Here is a 22,870-nt window from a genome sequence, read left to right as displayed (position 1 = left end):
GTAGAATCTGGCAATGCAATTGAGAAAAAACAAACAAAACTATTTTAAGTTCTAAACAGTAGAAATCCAGACCATGGTCACTTAGGTAATAGTAACCAAAATTTCAGTTTGATTGCCAGTTTAAATGGAATCGACCAAATGACTTGATGCTAAGAATAAAATGTACTCTTAGATTGCAAGAAGAGAAGCAAAATTTAAAATCTGCAATTCAGATAGAAACGTGGGATTCCATGATGCTCCAGAAGATAGAAGTAACAGGTCCATGGAGAAGTTAGTCAATGAACTAAAAACTTATTTAAATGATCATGGATATGAGAGAGAGAGAGAGAGAGAGAGAGAGAGAGAGAGAGAGAGAGAGGTTAAACTACTTGGGGAGATGAAATATACACAGCTGAGAAGCACACTAAATGTGCTGAAGAGCTATTTCAGAAAAGGGATGTCTTAGGCGTTTGGTATTATACGTGATGGGCACTACACTAGATACCACCTTGTTTAATTCTCAGAGCTCCTCAGAACGGACACTGTCCCCGACTTTACAGACAAAAACCAGATCCAAATTAAGTTAACTGACTTGTCCAAAGTCTCAAAGCTGCTAAGTCATGGCTGACTGAATCCCATGCTGTCTCCACGAGTCTTCATTCTCTCTAATGAAAGCCATTCAATGACCCACTTCAAAACACGTAACAGGAGACGTGTCAATGATGGTACAAGGAAACGGCAAACTTGATTAGAAAACATGAACATATTGACCAAGTTGTGGAATGTCCATCCCTGGGGAGCTTCAGCTGTTACGTAAGGGAGCTAGCTGACACCGGAAGGGCCACATTACCATGTGCAGCTAACTGGTGACCTTGCCATGTGCCCTGAACGTTCATCAGAGGAACCGAAAGCTGATGACTTAGTGCCATGATATTAACAAATCAGACCTTTGGTGCTTTCCTCTCAGCATCACCAAGGAAGCACACGCTTTCCCTCTGCCTGAGTTTCCTTCTGAGTGTCAGTCACTGTGGTATGTTTATTTGTGCTCCTGTAGTTTCCAGTCCTCAGACTGGTCCCCCGACCTCCAGGTATGACTGTAACCACAGTGAATACAGTGCATTACTTGCCCGAATCACTAAATTATACTAAACTGAGGCGATTTAGACACTTAGGACTGGACCAGGCCCCCATAACCTCAACTGTGCCCCCACTGATCTCCACACCTGCAACGCAGATCCTCTGTATCGGTGAAACATCTGTGTGTGTGTGTGTGGCAATAATTGGGTCGATTTCTCTTACTTTGTTGTGCTCTGCTCACAATACCCCTTGTACAAGAAACAACTTCCCACTGCATCTGTTACCATGTCTCTTCCTCTACTTAATCCTAGGTGCCCTGATAACATTTCCAACCAAGGACATTAGAGAATTATGTTCCAGAATCTAATTCCAATTGTCTTAAGGTTGCCTGGAAGCTGAAATAATCTGGAGGTGATGGGAGAACAAACCAAGGAAGCCAGAAGAGGCCTGTGAAATAGGTCACAGAGGAATTCTATGTCAACTCCGGCAGAGGTAGACAGTATATATAATTCAACAATGGTTAACTCTGATCAACATATAGCCCAGCTTATTATCTAAATGAAAGACCAAACTCGACACACAACCAAGCAGAAAAGGCGTGGAATTTGCACCAGTCTTCGCATGTCAGATGTGAGGAAACAAGAAGCAGAGTCCCACACATTTTCTTGGTCAATGTCTGAGCACCGGGCTCTCCTGCACTCGGTTCTGAACCGCACCCGCCACGCCCGCAGACCGTCCCAAGGCCCCGCACGGGGCTGTTACGAGGCAGCTTTCATCAGCTCCTCACACAGAAGACGCCACAGCAATCCCCCAGCACTAGAGGCAGGTATGCAACCTTCAGGCTGCCCAGGGGTCCACTCGAGTGGCCTGGCCCAAAAGTCCTACCCAGACAAAGACAACGTGACGGGTAGAGTCCAACAGATTGTCACTCTACAAAACATTTAAGACAGAACTGCTCTGTGGCCAAAGACAGAAGCTGAAAAGATACACAGTAAGAAATTAAACGATAATACAGGTACAAGGAGAAACGGAGGCGTCTAAGTTATGAAGCCGAGAAACAGATGTGTTAGGAGTGAAAAGGCTGAATAGCTGCTGGGACAGAAGCAGCTGAAGCAGACAGAGAACCTTTGTCACACTCAGTGGTTCTGAACCTCACAGTAAATCACATCACATGCTCAATTCTTCCAGATTTCAATAGCTGGACTATCAAATAGATATGGAAGCTTCTGCAGTGGGGGAATTGCGGCCCATGAGCTGTAACTCCACCCTTTCCCACCCAGTTAGAAGCCCCACCGAGAACAGCAGCCCGATTTAACTGCACCCCTAACTGGGCCCGGGAGTCAGTAAAGCCTGCACCCTCTCTTGCTTTTGCTTTCACCATTTACCAGCTGTGCAACCTCAGGAAAGGTCCTTAACCTTTCTGGGCCTCGGTTTCCATGTCTGTAATATTCCTAATTACTAAATGAGAAAAGCACCGGGTCTGATACATGGAAATGGCCTCACATATGTTAGCTGCCTTCACTAATACTGTCATTATTATCCGAAATACTCGGCTCTGTGTATGGACTCCACAGACACCACCCCCATTCGAACCAGGTGTTGCTGTGTCCTCTTGCTTCCGCTTAGCCTGTGAAACCAGTCTGCTTTATGCGGGACATTTAGGGCCACATTTCGTACTTTGTTCACGTCCCTGTTTCAAGTGGCCTCCAAGCCAAGTGTTACATCAGCACAAGAGCTGTGATGAGCCTCATGGAGAAAGTACGTGTTTACGATGAGCTTCCTTCAGGCAGGAGGTCAGTGTTACTGATCAACAACATATAGTAAATAAGGTGTCTTTAAAGAGAAACACCCTTACAATAAAGCTATATATTGAGGTGTGACCAGAGGTTTGGAGGAACCTAACTCTGTAGTTCCCCTAGAAGCAATGGCTCCATAGTCACTAATTCTGTCTTTGCCACGACTTTACAGAGTATCCCGCCTGCAAATAACAAGGAGCAACTATAGTTCACTAAAGGGAGAGCATGGCAGCGGGTGAGCATGTCTGGGGCACAAAGCTAGAAGGGCAGAGCCAGATCACGAGTGGGCCTTCTATGTCCTACCAAGAGATGCAGACCGCAAACTGCTTCTAATCTGGTTACTGAGTAGAAGACAATGGGCTTGGGGAGGGTCTGTACCTTCCTGCCCCTTAGTGCATCCCTGTGACAACCCCCAGATTATCATCTACAAGAAAGGCTCTGCCTAACGCTGCCTCCTTTACACACGCTGTCGTCTTGGCCAGAGCGGAGCTCACAACAGAGAATCCTGGGAGCCACCACTTGTCTAGTAGCCACACTGAACATCACAAGAAACAGGTGAAATTAAATTTACTAATGTATTTGCACTCGATGTAGATCAGCCACATTTCAAATGGTCAAAAGCCATTTTGGCTCGTGGCCCGTATGTTGGGCACTGAAGACCTAGAAGAGCCAGCACACCCTCTGGGGCCTGGGGCCATCTTCACCACTCTCCTGAGAATCCAAGTGTCGCCTCATCAATCCTCTCCCACCTGTAGGAGAGGCAGTCACTTTTCTCTGGTACTAATGAAGGACATGACAAAAATCTTAAAATAAACAGCTGTTGAATAAATGCACAGGAGGATATAAGTACAAGAATGCAATCAGCTATTTCAGAAATCAGCTCCCAGGTAAGAGGGTACATCAGCGGACACCAAAGACAAACGACAAAGCTACAGCCAGACTTTAGTCTCCCACTCATGGCCAAGGATCCCGTTACAAGGACTGAGTGAGGGAAAAACCTCTCCACTGTGAATCCTGAGGAGAAAGCGTGACATCACCTAGAAACAAATATGCCTGTGAAGTATTAAAGTTTGACGAAGTATAAATGATCCCACTCTGAAAGACGATACGGGCAGCAACTCCTCTCTCGGGATTCTGCATGAACATAAAATGGCTTACAAGTCAGTGGAGTGTATTCTGGGGTGCTCTCAACAGCTGAAAACAAGGATTTTCATTTGGACTCTGTTTTTCATACCCGAGCTCCATGATAGCGCTGCAGTGAGTTAAAAGACCCTGGAAGCAGCAAGGTCTCCACTTGCCAAGAAAAGGAGACGTAGCTAAGTAAGAAAATAGGTAGCACACACCTTCAACTTCTGAACTACTCCCCACAGACGCCAACTAATCTCATAGTAATCGGCAGTCCATTTCTTGTACAAACCTCAGCTATCCCACGGTAATGCTGTCCTTCCATCGTTTTCCTCTAAAGCAGATTTCTGAATTAGCTGTGAGGTTCTTTTCAGGAATATTTCTTTCCAGGGCAAACCAAACACCACTTAAACAATGCTTTTGTCTTAACATATTTGAAGGTGGCTGCGCTAAACAACAGATTTTCACTTTAGATTTTCACTTTATTTGAAGTGGAATAGAAATAAAGTTTATTAACAGTACAAACATTAAAAAACAGGTGCCATTTGTCCAACGGTATTTGCTCATTTCCTCTCTCTGCGTGACATTTTGGTAAATGTCAAAATATTTCAAAACTTTTCATTATTATTATACTTGTTATAGTGATTTGTAATCAGTGATCTTTGATGTTACTACTGTAATTGTTTTGGCGAATTTATTAAACAAATTGTGTGTTTTGCCTGCTCACTGAGCAGCTGTTACCTTGTCTCTTTCCCTCTCGTTGGGCCTCCCTATTCCCTGAGACACAAAATATTAAAATCAGACCAATTCATAACCTGAAAATGGCCTCTAAATGTTCAAGTGAAAGGAAGAGTCGCACATCTCTCACTTTAGATCAAAAACTAGAAATGATTAAGCTTGGGGAAGATGGCACGTTGAAAGCTAAGACAGGCTGAAAGTTAGGCCTCTTGCGCCAAAGTTAGTTAAGTTGTGGATGCAAAGAAAAAGTTCTTGAGGGAAATTGAAAGTGCTACTCCAGTGAACACAGGAATGATAAGAAAGTAAAACAGCCTTATGCTGACATGGAGAAAGTTAGAGGGGTCTGGATAGAAGATCAAACAAGCCGTAACATTCCCTTAAGCTAACGCCTAATCCAGAGCAAGGCCCTAACTCTCTTCAATTCTATGAAGGCTGAGAGGTGAGAAAGCTACAGAAGAAAAGTTTGAAGCTAGCAGAGGTTTGTTCGTAAGGTTTAAGGATAGAACTGTCTCCATGACATAAAAGTGCAGGCTGAAGCAGCAAGTGCTGATGGAGAAGCCGCAGCAAGTTATCCAGAAGGTCCAGCTAAGACAATTCATGAAGAAGGTGGCTGCACTAAACAACAGATTTTCAATGCAGATGAAACAGCCTCAGGACCTTCATAGTTAGAGAGAAGAAGTCAACGCCTGGCTTCAAGCCTTCAAAGGACAGGCTGACTCTCTTCTTAGGGGCTAGTGCAGCTGGTGCCTTACGTTGAAGCCAACGCTCATTAACCATTTCAAAAATCCTAGGGCCCTTAAGAATCATGCTCAATCTACTCTGCCTGTGCTCGATATATGGAGCAACAAAGCCTGGATGACAGCACATCTGTTTACATCACGGTTCACTGAATACACTAAGCCTACTGTTAGTACCTACTGCTCAGAGAAAAAGATTCCTTTCAATTCCTTAATGCTCAGTGACAATGCACCTGGTCACCCAAGAGCTCTGATGGAGATGTACGATGAGATTAATGTTGATTTCATGCCTGCCTGCCAAAACAACATCTATTTTGCAGCCTATAGATCAAGGAGTAATTTTGACTTTCAAGTCTTATTATTTAAGAAATACATTTTGTAAGGCTACACCTGTCATTGACTGATTCCTCTGATGGATCTGGGCAAAGTAAATTGAAAACCTTATGGAAAGGATTCACTATTCTTAAAGGACGCCATTAAGAACATTCGTGATTCATGGGAAGAGGTCAAAATATCAACATTAACAGCAGTTTGAAAGAAGCTGATTCCAAACCTCATGGATGACTTTGAGAGAAGTTCAAGACTTTGCTGGAGGAAGTCACTACAGATGTGGTGGAAATAGCAAGAGAACTAGAATTAGAAGTGGAGCCCAAAGAAGTGACTGAATTGCTGCGATCTCATGATAAAACTTTAACAGGCGAGGCATTGCTTCTTATGGATAAGCAAAGAAAGTGATTTCTTGAGCTGGAATCTACTCCTAATGAAGGTACTGTGAAGATTGTTGAAATTATAACAAAGAATTTCAAATATTACATAAACTTAGTTGATAAAGCAGTGGCAAGATCTGAGAGGCTTGAATCCAATTTTGAAAGAAGTCCTACTGTGGGTAAAATGCTATCAACCGGCATCGCAAGCTACAGAGAAATCGTTTGTGGAAGGAAGAGGAAACCGCAGCAAACTTCAATGTTGTCTTATTTCACGAAATTTCCACAGCCGTCCCAGCTGTTAGCACCACCACTGGCATCAGTCACCAGCCATCAACATGAAGAAGGCAGGACCCTCCATCCGTAAAAAGATTACAACTCTCTGAAGGCCCAGATGACGGTTAGTATTTTTTAGGAAGAAAGTACTTTTTAATTAAGGTATATATACTCTTTTAGGCATAACGTTATTGCAGACTTAACAGACTAGAGTATAGTGTAAACGTAACTTTTATATGCCTGAGAAACCAAAAAATGTGCGACTATTGCAATATTCGCTTTACTGCGGTGGTCTGGAACCAAACTCGCAGTATCTCTGACGTGTGCCTGTACATGTGTCAACTTGACGGGTTTTTAAGAAGAAACAATTTATTCAAATCAAGATTACAGTATTTGGTATTTCTCACAAAATCTTTAAGAAAATAATAATTAAGTCATCTTTAAAGTGAAAGCAAATGTAAGCCTATGTTATACTATATTAGTGATTATCACATCACAAACTATAACCATGCATATTAATTAGGAGCTTGGTGAAAAGAAGAGTCATTGCTACAACATATACACCAGGAAATGCCAAATATTACCTCCTTAATGCTGAGGACCACAACACTTGAGAGATATGGGTAAGCCAACCGATTCTCAACTTTCCTCGGCATTTCTGAGTGATAATTTTTAGACTAAATCTTGTAGGAGGTACCCAGGAACAATTTGCTGGCTGTTGCACAGACTTTTTAATTTCATGAATTTTATATCCCCTTGGCTTTCAAAGAATTAACGTGTGTTTAAAATATAGCCCAGTACCTTAATCCTGTCTAAATCTTCTCAAACATTTACTTTCACAAACAAAAAAATTCCTATGCACATATTTCATTCAGTTTTACAATGCCGCATACTAACATCATCTTGAATTCCATCTCCTTACACTATCTTTTTTTTTTACAAATTAAAAATTGCTCCGAGAAGCAAACCCCCTTGGCCTGACAAGATCAGACCTGGTTATAATATTTGCGGTTAATTACTGCGGTTGGAATTCTGAGGTGCAGCAGGATTTGCTAGCTACTCCTCTGGCTTGTTTAGACACTCCCCTGACGTCAAAGCTTGTGTCTCTTCACTCGAATAACCAGATTGGGGTTCTTCCTCACTCCCCAACCACCAAAAGGAAAGATATTTTTAGATTAACACGATATAAAAGTATTTTCAAGTGTAAAGGGCTGATATTTGATGCCCTAGGAGAAAACCAACATGATCAGGAACAAAAACTATTCTAATTTTCAGAGGCTATAAATAAAATGAACTTATTTCTGTTACGACACAATGAAAATAGAACTAGCACAGATGGATACCAGTTAAAACTACCCTTTAAACCGGCTCGTGTGAAAAGTCACTCACAAAGTCATCCAGGAATGTATGCTCTGATTGGCCAAATAAGTTTTACCAAAAATTCCTTTTAATGATTCAAAACTCTGATAAGATACAGTAAGTCCTCACTAACGTCCTCGATGGTTCTTGGAAACTTCGCCTTCAAGTGAAACAACATATAATGAAACCAAGTTTACCGTAGACTGATACAAACAAGAGTTAAGTTCCTATGGCGCAGTTCGGTCACAAAAACATCACCAAACTTCTAAAGACCCAAAACACTTCTAATATTAAACACTGAAATAAATGTGAGCTAGACATGTTTAAGGAAGATTCATAAAAACAAGTAAGGGAACTATTTTCTACCCACTTATTCCAACTCAGGGTTGCAGGTGGCTGGAGCCTGTCCTGGCAGCTCAGGGCACGAGGCAGGACCCACCTAGACAGGACGTCCTTCCATCGCAGGGCCACCCACACCCACACCCACACTCCACACCCACTCAGACAGGGACAATGGAGACATGTCCATTCATCTCATGTGGACATCACTGGGATGTGGGAGGAACCCAGAGAAAACCCACAGACATAGGCAGAACGTGCAAACCCCACAGCGACCCTGCTGGAATCAATTTTCTCTTTCTCATGAATGCTAACAAAGCAACATTGAACAAAACGATGTTATTTGAGGACCTGCTATAAAGGATAATTACATTTACTTATTGTAAGTAAGGTTCCAATGTCAGGTATAAGTTACCATGTTGGTTTAAATCTGTTTTCTCTTAGTGTTTTGCTCTCAGAGTATCTTGTAATAATAGTAGGTGCTCAATAAAAACACCTTGAATGATTCCAAAAATCTTTGGCTCACTTCCAAGACTTTAGATAAGGCAACAATATAAAATTTAAAAGCAAGAACAAAGGACAATAAAAAAGCTCAAATAATCTGACTATAAAAATTTTATGATTCAAAAATTTTAACATATGATGCGAGTGACTTTGGTGCTGAAACAAGTAAGTAACCCTGTCTTACAGCCTATGACAAGAATGTGGGAAAGTCCTACAATTAAAAAGAAAAATTCCAAAACAGTCAAAACCATAATTAACCGTTTATTTGAACCAAGTTGTCTTTTTATGTAGCTAGATTAAACTAAGGTGCCAGTGGGTTTTTTGTTTTGTTTTTTAAAGAAAATCCCACCATAAGATTAATGATTTTTGAAACTCTATTGTGCTGATATGGTTTATAGATATTATAAGAAAGAGATTCTCCTGACTTCTTGTAATTAAAAATTATGTTTGAGCTACTCTCACCATCTTTTATTGAAAAAGAAAATAATTCTCTGCAAACTGTCTATACAGTGCATAAATCGCCTGAGAGGTTCCTTGCCTCCAATGTCGATTTCAAAAGGGAGATGTAAACAATATAGTTTAGTTTCAAATTATCTGATTTGGAAACATATACATACCCCAAATTGGGCATATCTGGTCTAGAAGTTAAATGAAAAATGTATTAGTGAATTCATTCCTCGGGTACATATTGCATATAGTTAACCCTTTTCAGATAAAGCTTATGATTATCTAGCACCAATCTCAGATTTTTAAGTACTACATTTTCCAAGGTTAAGAGAAAGGTACAGACTGCTAAGAGAATTAATAGCATCAGTACGAACAAAAATGGACAAGCAGTTTAAAGATTAACTGAACGTTTTTAGCTTTCTGAATACAGTAGCATAGGATGTAATAAATCAAGAGAAAGTTAGGTACCCTATCTATCTGTCTATCTATCTGTCTATCTCACCAAAAAATCATTCATTCCAGTTCTTAGCCGAACAAGAAAGCTATACTTATTACCCAACGAAAAATGAAATAATTTCAAATTCACTGCAAAGCTCCCTTTCAGGCAGAATTACAAGAGGATATTGAACAAAAAAAAAAAGAGATAGAAATATAAAGCTTGTATTAATTCCTTAATGACTAAGATTTGCACTGGATTCTTCCTCTGACTTACAGAAAATGCTTACCAAAATATTTTCTAGAACAAGCATGAGACTGTATTTGGCCACATAGAGAAACTGCAAGAACCCTTTAGTCACTAAAAAAACACAAAAGACATAAGGAAAGGAGGGGATCAATGTGGATCGCATTGTATCTGCTTGTTCCCGAGAACCCGGAACACTGCCTGGCTGTCTTGCTCACTTCTCCCTCTAACAACACGCACCTCCAGTCCACGAGCACACGGAATTCCAAGAACATTACCGAATATTAAGTCAGAGCACTTGTGAAACACACCTTGTAATTGTCCACAGCCTCTGCAGATCAAACCAGAGCTCAGCAGCTTGTCTTTATCTTCACCAGTGATGTAAATAAAAATACCATACATCACTCTTCCAGAAAAAAAAAAAGCACCCCACAATTAGCAATAAATTTACTGCCTCAGAGATAAATCTGCTCTATTAACCCAAACCCACATTACGCCGTGATGTGAACCTCAGCACACGCTGCGCCCCCCCACCCCCCCGCTGCTTATCTCCTCTATCATTTGTCTCTAACAGTAGCTGACAAACTAGCCTCACAAATCCTTTTTTAGCTGCTGATCAGACAGATCCCCCTTTGACAATCCAGCATGGTGGCACACTCGAAAATTCTTCCTGTTTCTATTCTATTGCTTGCTCTAAAAACGAGTTTCCTTTTCATTGAGATAATAGCCTTTTCTGCAGTCACATGACTCAGAAGCTACATTAGCAGAGCTTTATGATAATAGACTGAGTAAGCCTCTATCCCCTCCTGTTATTAAGGGGATGTCTTCTCTCTCTCTCTCTCTCTCTCTCTCTCTCTCTCTCTCTCTCTCTCTCACACACACACACACACACACACACACGTGCATAATGCAAACATTTACTCACATACACAAATAAAAAATCATTCACTCTTCTTGGAATTATCATAATAAATTTAAAAAATATAACCCTAAAATGGAAACGCTAATAATTCTAGATCTGCTGCTAAAAACCAACATTCTGACGCGTGGTCTTCCTCGTTCCAGAGGGTGCGAACAGTCCCCTGTGAGCAGTACCAAGAAATGGGCGAGTTAGAAGAAAATGTGAACTGTCTGCACCTCTCACGCTTCGCCCTCAGTGGATCTGACCGATCAGGCATAACGAATGCTTTGGAGACATTATAGCTGATCCACACACTGGAAACGAGCACTTTGTATTAGTAAAACACACGTAAGCACACTTTTTAACACCAAAAAGTACTCTTATTAGGCATATGTCATTAGTAATTTAGAAGTTGTTCAAAGCAAAAAAATATTCTCATAGCCAATACAATCTTACAAAATAATACTCAAAAGTTCCTTCAAGTCTGGTCAATTTGATCCATTTCTGACAATTAACTCTCAAAACACATGGGAAAATACTAGCACAGTGCCTGACACACAGAGGCTGCTCCATTTCTTTTTTTTAAACTGTTCCTAGTAACAGGTTGAAATACTAGACAAAGAGCAGCAGATTACATTATATTTTTCAGTTATGGTTTGTTTCATATTAAAAAATTTTCAGTCTACTAATCTAGCAACTTTGGGAAGGAGTTTACATGCAAGAACGTGTTGAGAAGTCAAAATGGAGAAAAGGATGGGGTGAGGAGTTGCCCCAGAAGAAAACCACACTGAAGCACCACTGGAAGACGGCTGTACCCTGAGACGAGAGAGAATCTGTTAAGCTGAAGGCAACTGATTAAGCAACACCTTCCATTTCTTGGCTGTGATTATTGCCTTGGTTTTCTCATCTCAAAAATGGAAAACACAGAAGATATTTTAGTGATTTTTTTTTTTAACTTTTATTTGTGGTAAAATACACGTAACATACAAGTTATCATCTTAACCATTTTGAAGTGTACAGTTCAGCAGTGGTAAATATATTCACACTGTTTTGCAACAGATCTCCCGAACTTTTTCATCTTGCAAAACTGAAACTCTATACTCATTAGACAACAAGTCCCATTTCCGCCTGCCCACCCCACCCAGCCCTGGTCCCCACCATGTACTTTCTGTTTCTATGAATTTAACTCCTTTAGATACCTTATATAAGTGGAATCACCAGTGTTTTTCTTTTTGTATGTAGATATTTTAAAGGATAATTATTTTAATAACTGTAGGGCAAGGCAAAAAGAGGTTTTATCTTATAAAATCATTTTACATCAACTGAATTATTCATAAGAAAAGCAAACCAAACATATTCTTTAATACAGAAAAACCAAGAATTGTTATAGATACAACTACACAGAAGGGATTATTCACCGCCTGAGTTATCTATACAAAAAACTGGAATTTCTCAGAATTCAAAGAATTTGACAATTCTAATTCCAAAACTTTTAGTTTAATTATATTAACCTTTCAACATATAAATAACTTGGGTAGGACAGAGTGGATGTTTACAAATTTTCATTAAGTCACTGGAGGACTAACCCCAACGACTAACAGAGCCTAAAACAATCACAGAGTAATCGAGGCACATAAGCTTCCATGAAGACGTGCACAAAGAAATTCACTTAGAGAACAAAATGTTTACATTTAAAAATGTAAAACGCTAGCATGGGCAACACCTCATCACAAAAAGCTAAAGCACAATTCTGAATTTTTAAGATAATGAAACAATTGTCAGCTATAATGACGTTAATAGCCAACTAAATATTTTCATCATGCATTTAAAATCTAAAGTCAGTCATCAGCCAGGGACTCGTACGCAATTAATGTTTCCTAGGAAATTAATCTCACAGTAGATATGAGAAAAAACTTTTTAAAAGACTAGAATAAAAACTGCAGAGGGTGGTTTTGTGAAATCCACCTCCCTAACTTTGTTCTTTGGCAGCTCATGCCATCAAACCTTTGGTCACCTTATAGATCACTGATTTCTACGGAGGTAGGGTGAGGTCACAGACACTGAGACGAACACCACGTGTGTCCTTTATTAACTACAATGGAGTTTTCACAGCTTAGTTCTCAGACAAATCATGGGCCACAGCAAAAGGTTGTGAATTCCCAGATCGAATCAATTGCAGTAAGAAAACGTTTCCTGCCAAACACATCTAAGTAAAATGTCTCCATTCAGATTCTGTGCTCACACTTCAGAATGTATTGCTGTTAGCAAGCCTGTCCCTCTGCCATGTTTTCTGCTGACAAGCACAAACAGGTACAACTGTCCAACTCCCCTTCTGAGTGCAGAAGGTGTCAGCAGCAGGTTTATCATTAGGAACTGTAAATTTTTTCTTCACCAAGGCGGTAGTGTTTACAAGAGAATTAGACTACATAATTTGTAAAGCTGTTTCTAGCTTTAATGTTTTCTGATGATATATATATATATATATATATATATGTATAATTTTATTATATATGATTGTGGTTCATTTCTTATAATAAGGACCCAAGAGAGTTATATTTTAGTTTTTATAAATCAGGGTGAAATTCACATTCTGCAATAAACAGAGCTTACGAGCTCTGACCAAGGAAAGCACCCGTGTAACCCACTCATACCCAGATGACGACACCTTTCGTCACCCCTGGAAAGTTCTCTCGTGCCCATTCTCAGGGTACCCCTACTTCCTTACCCACACCAAAACTACTCTGATTTTCTATCATCACAGATTAATCTTGCTTTTTCTAGAATTTCAAATCAATGGAATTATACAGTAAGGACTCTTTACGCTTAAACTTTACGTTTTTGAGATTCATCTGTGTTATTCTGCATATTAATAATGTGTCCCTGTTTAATGCTAAGGGCATTCTATTCTACTGTATGAACACAGCACAGGTTGTTTATCCATTCTCCTCCTGAAGGACATTTGCGTTGTTCCCCATTGGAGGTGTGTGGTAAACAGAATGCTAAGCTGGTTCTGCAAGAACCCCATCTTCTGGTGTACACACCCTGCATAATCCCCAGAACTAACTACAGAGGATTTTTTACCCCATGATTAGGTTATGTTAATATGACACACATGACTTTACAATAGGGAGATCACTGAGGTGGGCCTGGCCTAATTGTTGAGTCCCCTCCAGCTGGCAGCAGAAGTCAGAAATTTGAAGCACAAGAAGGATTCGATATGCTGCTGGTGACATACACTGTAGGGGACTACATGTCCAGGAATGCAGGTGACCTCCAGGAGCTAATAGTGGCGCCCAGCTAACTAACACCCGGCAAGGAAACGGGACCTGAGCCCGACAGCTGCAAGATTCCACACTGAATTCTGCCAACAACAAGAACGAGCGGCAAGTGGATTCCCCAGCAGAGCCTCCAGTACTCACCCTTGCTGACACCCTTGCTTTATTTCAGCCTCGTGAGACCCTGAGCAGAGAACCCAGCCCCGCCGTACTGAATTTCTGATCTACAGAGCAGTGAGCTCATAAATGGCTGTAGTTCATTTGTGTCACTTGTCACTCAGTGAAAGAAAACTAACACAGGGTGACAAGCTGCTTCAATACACACGTCCATGTCTTCGCTAGGCCTACGCTTGCATTTCTCGCAGGTAAGTATCCAGGGGTTACTGGCTCACAGACGAGTATGTTTTTACAAGAAATTGTCCAACTGCTTCCGAAAGCAGCTTTACCATGTCACCCTCCCACCAGCCACGTGTGGAAGCTCTGGGTGTCCACACCCTCACCAACATTGGTGTTGTCAGTCTTTGTAATTTTAGCTGAAACCCTCTCTGTCACCAGCATTCTCTCTCTGTGGGGTGCCATCCTCATCTACCTCCTTCTCTGCAGTTTTACATTTATAGCCAAGACCACCGCATACGGGTCTCTTCCGCTTTCTCCGTGCAGCGCACAGGTTCCTGGGTGCTGGGTACAGACACCGACAGGCATGGGTCACCTTTCAGCCTCTCAACTCTCATCCTACTGCTACTTCCACAGACTATGTGGTCAAACGGACGTGCGGACATTTCTTTTGTCTCAAAACTATAATTATGTAGCAGCAAGAAAAATGCTGTAGAAGAGGCCGCTTTATAGTGAGGAAAGACCATGGCCTTGGAGTTAAACTTCCGCTTGAATCCACACAACTCGAACGCGTCCCTTACCCTGTCTGAGGCTAGGGTTCCTTACCTGTACGTGGAGGGCAGGGCGTGTGTGTCCTGTGTTGTCACTGTGCAGAGTCTGTGATTATATGAGAAGCAGGCAGGCCAGTGCCTGGCACAGCTGGGCATCAACTGACAGTAGCTTTTATTAACTTAGCTCGAGATGTTCAGCAAAAGGAAGAGGAAAACAATGTCTATCTATTATCACTTTAAGGAAAGACTGGAAGGGAATCCATTCAGTGATAAGAGCTGGTTAGGCGGATGAGACCATAGGTGATTTTCATTCTGATTTCCAAACTTTTAGTAATGTCGTTCTCATAATTTTAAAATACGACAAAATGTTGGAAACTCCGAAAGCTGGGTGACGGGTTCTTGGGGGTTTATTATCCTATTCTAAATTTCCATAATACTAATTTCCAAAAATAAACTGAGTACACTGTACAAGAAAAAAAGCAAATCTTTTTTATAAAAGATTTCTTGATACAGTATGACCACATATTTTATTTATTCACACGAATAAAAAATGAGATAAACTTTGAAGGTGTGGCATTTAACAAACTTTGTGAACAAACTTTAACTGACTCGTTTATACTATTAATTCGTAAACGCATTAGCACTATCATTCTTTATTATAGCTAGCTACATATCAGATTTTTTAATCCTGATAAACTATCATAGACTAGTTCATCTATCTGTTAAATATATTTTTAATGCAATGAGGACTAAGTTTCATAAGCAGCAAGAAGGAAAGCGAAGAGTAATACTGCCCCTGTGGATTGGCCGTTTTCATCAGGCGCACATGGCCAGAGGACTTTGTCACTTAGACGGCTGAACTCCTTTCTCGAGAGGTAGGTCAGGGATAGAGGAAAGGCCTATCTGTGAGGCCACTTCCTGTGGATGGCACCGTACTAACATTTAAAAGATTTCGTTCGTTGGATATGTAAGAAAGCGAGCTAGAAGTCCCAACTGTGCTGCCACAGTGAGTGCTATTTGTTGGGCTATTTCCACTAAAAGGCTTATGCAAACAGCAGTGCATCCAGGTCTAGGATTCTACTGCAGAGATTATATCTTCACAAAAGAGAGCTGAGGAAAAGGACTGGAGTGCAATCACTTCTAAATAGGACTCTGCCAAGTTACCACTTCGTGAAATGAAATAATATACAAATAGTATAGCCCATTTCCATCGCAGCATTTGTACTTCAAGGATTTCTGAGGCTTCCACTATTGAATCAGATTCCCAATTAGTGCTCGTAAACTACTCTAAAGCAAGTCCCCTTTAAAAGGTGCATTTCCTCTTTGAAGTCACTGGTTTACCACTAGGTTACAGTTGACATTCGTAAGTGATCCGTTGGCCAGAATTACTGAGAACCCTAGCGGCCTATCAGGGTTTATAACTTTTATACGTCAGGCTTCCAAAAATGCCTAAGGCTCAGGGAGTACATTATGTCCCACAGGAATTTGATTCATTGATTAACCCGGTCCTCTGAGACTGGCATTATTCCCTAAAAGTCCCTGACAGGATCAATGACCATTTAGTCAGACTTGGAGCTAAAAACAATGTGAATGCCATCTAGTCCTGGGACCCCTGAAGTCATCCATTTCAAGTTCCCAACTTTTTCAAATACCTACATGCAAAATCATCGCCATAGGAATTAAGAAGAAAACGTGCCAAACTGTGCTTAAGAGCTCAAAAAGTAACCAAAGGCAGAGACTAAACCACATTGCTTCTTTAAAACGTTAAGAGAGACTGGAGGTTGCAGGGATGAACCAGAAGAGCCACAGGGTGGCCTGTGACACTGGGGCCAGTGTCCCTCCTCCACGCCTCTGATCCTTCACTCTGTGGTGTAACCTGACCTGCTCTTCTGGCTCTGCTGTCCCCTGAATCCCTTAGTATTAACTTCTCCCAAACGGAGCCAAAAGGGAGTGACAATCACACACAGAGCACCAGAAGAGCTTGTCTCCGTGTCCCCACTGTGTCATAAAGGAACCCGACACAGGTAACTGACAGTAAGACTTGTATGCTCTTTCTCGACAACCTATTTTAACTAAGATGTGACTATAAGTTTTCATTTATTTACAAATTTGGCCACATAAACAGAATCATCACAGTTAGATAAAAAGCTTCTCTTTGAGGAGGTGTTATATTCTGAGGCAAATAATTATTCACCCATTCACAATGTCCACAGGCCTGAGAGGCACTGGTGACAAAAGGAGCTAAGGGACATGTGCTTTGTGTTTGTACGACTGCATCTCTCACCATCTCTCACCGTGTGTATCACTGTATCTTAGCACCCTGAGCCAACGTCTGACTCAATTTCAACTGTCACCTGGTAAGCGCTTTTGAAGGAGGCGGATTATTTCTTTCACTTTTCCCTCACCCTTTCAGCTTTTTCTTTTTCTGCTTTCTCCTTATTCTCTACTTCCTTGTAAAATGTTAAGATTATCTATCCGTGTTTGAAAGAGGGTAATAATAATTGCAATCACAGCAGCAGGCCTCAGAAAAGAGGGGAAATACCATTAGAGCAAGGGTGTCAAAACTTTTTTCAACATTTTTTACCATATGCGGTAAAATACACAAGTTCGAGGTGAAGGTGAAGTATGTATTACCTCAACTGGTTTATTTAAGTAAACTAAATATATTTTTGGAATTTGCTGTGGGCCAATTAACAATGGATTGTGGACCGCAGTTGGCCCGCGGGCTGCAGTTTTGACACCGCTGCATTAGAGGAAAAAAGAAGTACGTATCTCTTGAAAGCCCCACAGGCCACAGGAAAACCATTTTTGATATCCGACCTGACATCTTTCACTTCTTTCTTGCTCTCTCTCTTTTTTTTAGCTCTAGATTAATTCATTTAATTCAACTAACATTTATTCAGTTACCAATATTGTATAAGGTACTAAGTCAGATATTAGAAATACAAAATTGAACAGGACAGAATTCCTGTCCCATAATCACGGAGATCAGACAGAGAAGGAGGCAAAACTTTTGAAATGTGAAGGTCTGGGCTGTTACAGAGCAAAGAGGGGCAATGCCTGACTGAAAGGGAAGAGCCAGGCTAGGCCGCAGAGAAGGGCAGCAGAAGCAGAGCTGCGTCAAGTGTGTGAAGAAGGGGAGACACAGGCTTCTCCTCGTGAAGAAGCACGAGAGCGTGAGAATTCATTTCTCACGCGGGCTCCCAGGAGATCCCATGACCAAAGCAATAGAGCCCCTAAGAGAAGGTGGTGGGAGAAGAGGCTGCAGAGGTGGGCATGAGCCTGGCGAGGATGAGCTTTGTCTGCAGAGCTAAGGAGGCTGAAAGTCATCGTGCAAGGAACAGGGAACCTGCAGGTTCTGAGCAGTTGAAAAACGTGATTTTATTAAAAAAAAATAAAGTTTATCATAGTTACGGACTTCAAGAAATAATACCAGTTAGGGAGAGTAGTTAGGAAGCTGTAGGAATAGTATCAGTGAGAAATGACGAGACTATATGTAAGCTAACATACCTACCTAACCTTTAAAAGTCTAATAAGGCCACAAAGAAGCTCCTACATATATAGTCAAAAGGTTTTGACAAGGGTGCCAAGGGTATTCAATGGGGCCTTTACATTCATCTTTTCAACAAATGGTGCTGGGCTAACTGGATACCCACATGCAAAGAAACGATGTTAGATTCTTAGCTTACAATTACAAAAACTAACTCAAAGTAGATCAAAGTCATAAACATAAGACCTAAACCTATACATTTCTTGTAGGGAAACAGAGGGCAAAAGCTTCATGACATTGGATTTGATAATGATTTCTTGGAGATGACACCACAAGTACACGTAACAAAAGAAAAAATAGATTAAATTGGATTTCATCAAAATTAAAAAGTTTTGTGCATCAAAGGATACTGTGAACAGAATGTAAAGGCAACTTAAGGAATATGGGAGAAAATATTTGCAAATCATGTAACATTTGATAAGGGACTGATATCCAGTATATATAGAAACAATTCCTACAACACAGTAACAAAACAAACAATTTGATTTAAAAAATGAGCAAAGGACTTGAAGACACACTTCTCTGAAGACATACAAACCACCGATAAGCACAGGAAAAGATACTCATTAGTCATCATTAGGGAAATGCAAATCAAAGGATGGCTACTATCAAAAAACTAGAAAAGAAGTATTGGTAAGGATGTGGAGAAATTAGAACCCCTGTGCATTGCTGGTGGCATGGAAAATGGCACAGATACTATGCGAAAATGTATGCTTTCTCCTCAAAAAACTTAAACATAGAAATATCATATGAATTCCACTCCTGGATATGTACCCAAAAGAAAGCAGGAACTTGAACAAATATCTGTACACCCATGTTCACAGCAGCATTACTCACAATAGCCAAAAGGCGGAAGCAACCCACGTGTCCACTGACAGAGGAATGGATAGGTGAAATGTGCTATACGCATACAATGGAATATTTATTCAGCTCTAAAAAGGAAATTTTGACACATGCTACAAGATAGATGAACCCTGAAGACATGCTAAGTGAAATAAGTAAGTCACAAAACAATTAGAACCTCGTATATGAGCTTCCTAGAGCCGTCAAATTCAGAAGCAGTAAGTAGAATGGTGGCTGCCAGGGAATGGGGGAAGGGAGGAATGGGGCGTTCGTGTTTAATGGGTACAGACTTTCAACTGGGGAAGATGAAAAAGTTCTGGAGATGGATATTGGTGATGATGGTTGTACAACAGTGTGAATACACGTAATGCCATAGAATTGTAACTTTAAAATGGTTAAAACAATAATTTTATGTCTATTTACCACAGTTTTTAAAAAGTCTAATATATCCATAATTTAGTTAGCAAATGTCATAAATATATTCAGAGTTTTGCTTATATTTTCAATATTGCCGTTACTGCCTCAATGAAGAGTGTTCTCTGTCAGCTGCCAAAATAGGGCAGATTTACTTTGATTCATCAGAGTAAAATAGAAGTGATACCTACAGACCTCAGTTAAAACAAGGATTACGTCTGGCCTCTAATAAGGGAAACCAAAAGACAACACACACACGTGACTCTTTCTTTAGGAATGAGACGTCTGGTCTGTTCGATGATGATTATGTCTTCCAAGTCTGGAATAGCACCTGCTGTGCACCCAAGGTTTCAAGTGATTTGTCTTAATTATCAGTAGTCCAACAAGTATAATTACCCCAAATGTAGGAGTATTTTCTGCTCAACTTACAAAATGGGAGACAAAAACAGGTGTCAACTAAGCAAGGGAACCTCAATAAAAAGGTAGAGAACAACTTACTTATTCTGGAAGAGAATTGAGGATAATTTGGATGTCTAAGATCTTCCTTGAGCGAGCAATACAAAGCCCACATAGATAACTCTATATAATCTTGGCTGATGGATGATTCCTAGTTTATTTTTGGTTTACTGTAATAAAGTAACTGACATACATTAATTCAAAGACAAAACGAGACTTGGAGTCTCTCAAGGCTGAACCGTATCGTGGAACCCATGAAGCCTGGCAAGTGCACGACACACATGCAGTTACCCTCTCTCCCCTTGCACAGCAGACATTGCTAATTAATCACTTCTGAGTCTGTGTGTGGCCTCTCAATTCTTCTCCACACAGAACTCCACTCGCGATAACCACGAGGAGCTGGCACCTGAGATCAGGTCTGCCTGCCATCCCAGCACCAGGGTGACGTGGGCAGAGATCAGGGGTGGCCACGACGCTCACCCAGAGAAGACGCAGTAGAAACTGCTAATGGAGGGAGGATGTGTCACCACAACACAACAGACTTGCCAGAGTAGCCAGAAGCAGCAACCTCTCTTTTCTTAAGCCTGTATTAGAAGTGAATACAGATCTAGCCAAGTCCTCAGTGGGTCACTACAATGAACTCGGTAGTTCTTTGAAGACAGTGTTTATCCTTGACAGGATTGAAGAATCGTGGGTACAATCAGGAATGCATTCTTGGAGTTTTGTTAGAAAAATGATTCGCTAGTAAAGAAAGCCCTGGGGAAGGGGAGGGGAGGGTTTCCAGCGACTCACTGCGTCCTTCTCTAATTGGGCTGCTTCCTCCTGGGTTCCCCTAAAACTGCATCCCCAACCGTTCCTAGAAACCAGCTGGCAGAATAGGGGGCAGAGAAATGGAGGCCAATTCACAAGTGACAAAAAAGTTTTTCAAAGATAAGCATCTAAACCAGCCTGCAACTGCTACTGAGTGGAACTTGACCAAAATGGGAGCCCACGTGTAGCTTTTTCGTTGTTGTACATGGAACAGTCAAGACCACGGCTATGCTACCCAGTCAGGTCAAACCAAGAAGAGACTCTTATTGTTTCTGATGTTTTGTTGTCTTTCCCCCTTAGACATGGCCAATTTCATTATAAAGCAGCCCGAGTTTTTACAAGCAAGGCATCCTATAGATTACATGAAGCTAAAACTATTTAATAAAGAGAGGAAATAAAGCAATAAAGACACATTATTGTTAATCAGTCACAATTCGTGCTTACCAAGGGCCAGGTACTGATCTAAGTTTTGTATGGATTACCATGTGTTTCCTTACGACAGTCCTGTGCATTTGGTACTAGTATTTCTCCCAATTTAAGGAAACTGAGATTCAGAGATGTCAAGTAAAGCTGCGCAGTAAAAAGGCCAGGGCTGAATTCATACTGCCTGGTTCCAGAGTCTGTGCACGTCCTCACTGGACGGCCCACAAAAAGAAGGGCGGCCACCGGTACCTAATGACCACCAAGTACGCGGGCATGATGCCAGCAAGCTGCTTTGCACGTGGTGTCTCACTGGCTCTTCCAAATACTGTCTGACATCGGTTTACTTTTCCCCTTTTACAGACGAAAACGCTGAGGCTCAGTGAGGTTAAATAGGTAATTCAAGGTTACACAATGGGAAGGTGATGAAACACCAGTTATTTATTGGCAGCAAAGTATGTGCCAGCCGCTCTGACAGGCATTATCTCTTCAACCCTCTCCACAGTCCTCCTATAACATAGGTACTAATTTATCCCCATTTACAATTAAGGGAAATGAGGCTTGGAGAGAGGTTTGGTAGCTTAGAGTCCAATTAATAAGAACAAAAATCCAAACTCAGACCAGTTGAGTCCCAAATCCCTAGTTTCCCCCCTCTGATACGCCTGTAAAAACAAATAAAAACTATCCATCAAGGACAATATGCAAGGCATTATTAGGGGGACAAAGACGATTCGGCTCCATTCAGTAAGTTTATAGGGTAAAGAGGGAGAAAGGACTCTATGTAAATCACTCTAATTTCCATACATCTTTTCATCAACTATTTGCTGAGGACCTACTATGTGTGGGGCACTGGGATATGCAGGGTATCTACAAATCTTTGTCCTTCTGACTTTGTAATCTAGACGGACAATAAACCAGATAAATAAGTAAAAGATACAATATGTAAGATAGTGGTAAGTGCTAAAGAGGAAAAAAGAATGCAGGGGGACTAGAAAAGGGCAAACTGGGGACATTTCAGATGGGGACAGCCAGGGACTCTCCTGCTCTTTGCTAGACAAGCGACCTTTATAGACAAGCGACCTGCCTCCGATCACTGTCAAACCCCAGGTGCCCCCTTACCTTTCCCAACATGCCACAGGGCCACCGGCCCTCCTGAGAACCACGATAGATATACACTCAGCCTTACACAACTTGGCCTCTAGACACCTTTTCCATTATTGTCCCTTGGCTGCCATGACACTGCACTTATCATGTTTCTCTTCCTACCTCCCTGAGCGGCGTTGGGCCCGCTTCTCCCTGCCACCAAGTCACAAAGACAAAAACAGAAACTCTGGGAACTGACTAACAACATCCTGCAGAGCCACTCCTTGCAGATCTGATCTGCTGGTGCCATGAGGTGACACTGCCGGCCTCCCAGGATCACCTCGGCCCCCAGGCCCACTGTTTGACCTCTCGTAGGCATCTTTCCCTCCAAGTGTCCACAGCTGAACTCCTCACCTCTTGGAGGAAGCTCGTCTTCCTGAATCTGCTGCTTTTCATTTCCTATCACTCAGT

The 22,870-nt window shown here is 41.3% G+C and overlaps 1 protein-coding gene across 8 annotated transcripts in view; it reads right to left on the bottom strand.

Moving 5' to 3' along the window:
• Window positions 1-22,870, bottom strand: part of NCOA2 (nuclear receptor coactivator 2) — a 257,843-nt gene that overhangs the window by 113,512 nt on the left and 121,461 nt on the right. The window contains exon 1 of one of the 8 annotated variants that reach the window (XM_088799378.1): window positions 10,075-10,093. The exons of the other annotated variants lie outside the window; for them this stretch is intronic. The gene's annotated coding sequence lies outside the window, so the exon portion shown is untranslated. Of the gene's footprint in view, window positions 1-10,074; window positions 10,094-22,870 lie in introns of those variants that run through there. 8 annotated transcript variants of the gene reach the window in all.

The sequence above is a fragment of the Rhinolophus sinicus genome, chromosome 7, assembly GCF_057876585.1.
Source record: "Rhinolophus sinicus isolate RSI-liver-muscle chromosome 7, RSI-T2T, whole genome shotgun sequence".
Classification (NCBI taxonomy): Eukaryota; Metazoa; Chordata; class Mammalia; order Chiroptera; family Rhinolophidae; genus Rhinolophus; species Rhinolophus sinicus.
This window is presented reverse-complemented; position numbering and strand designations above follow the sequence as displayed.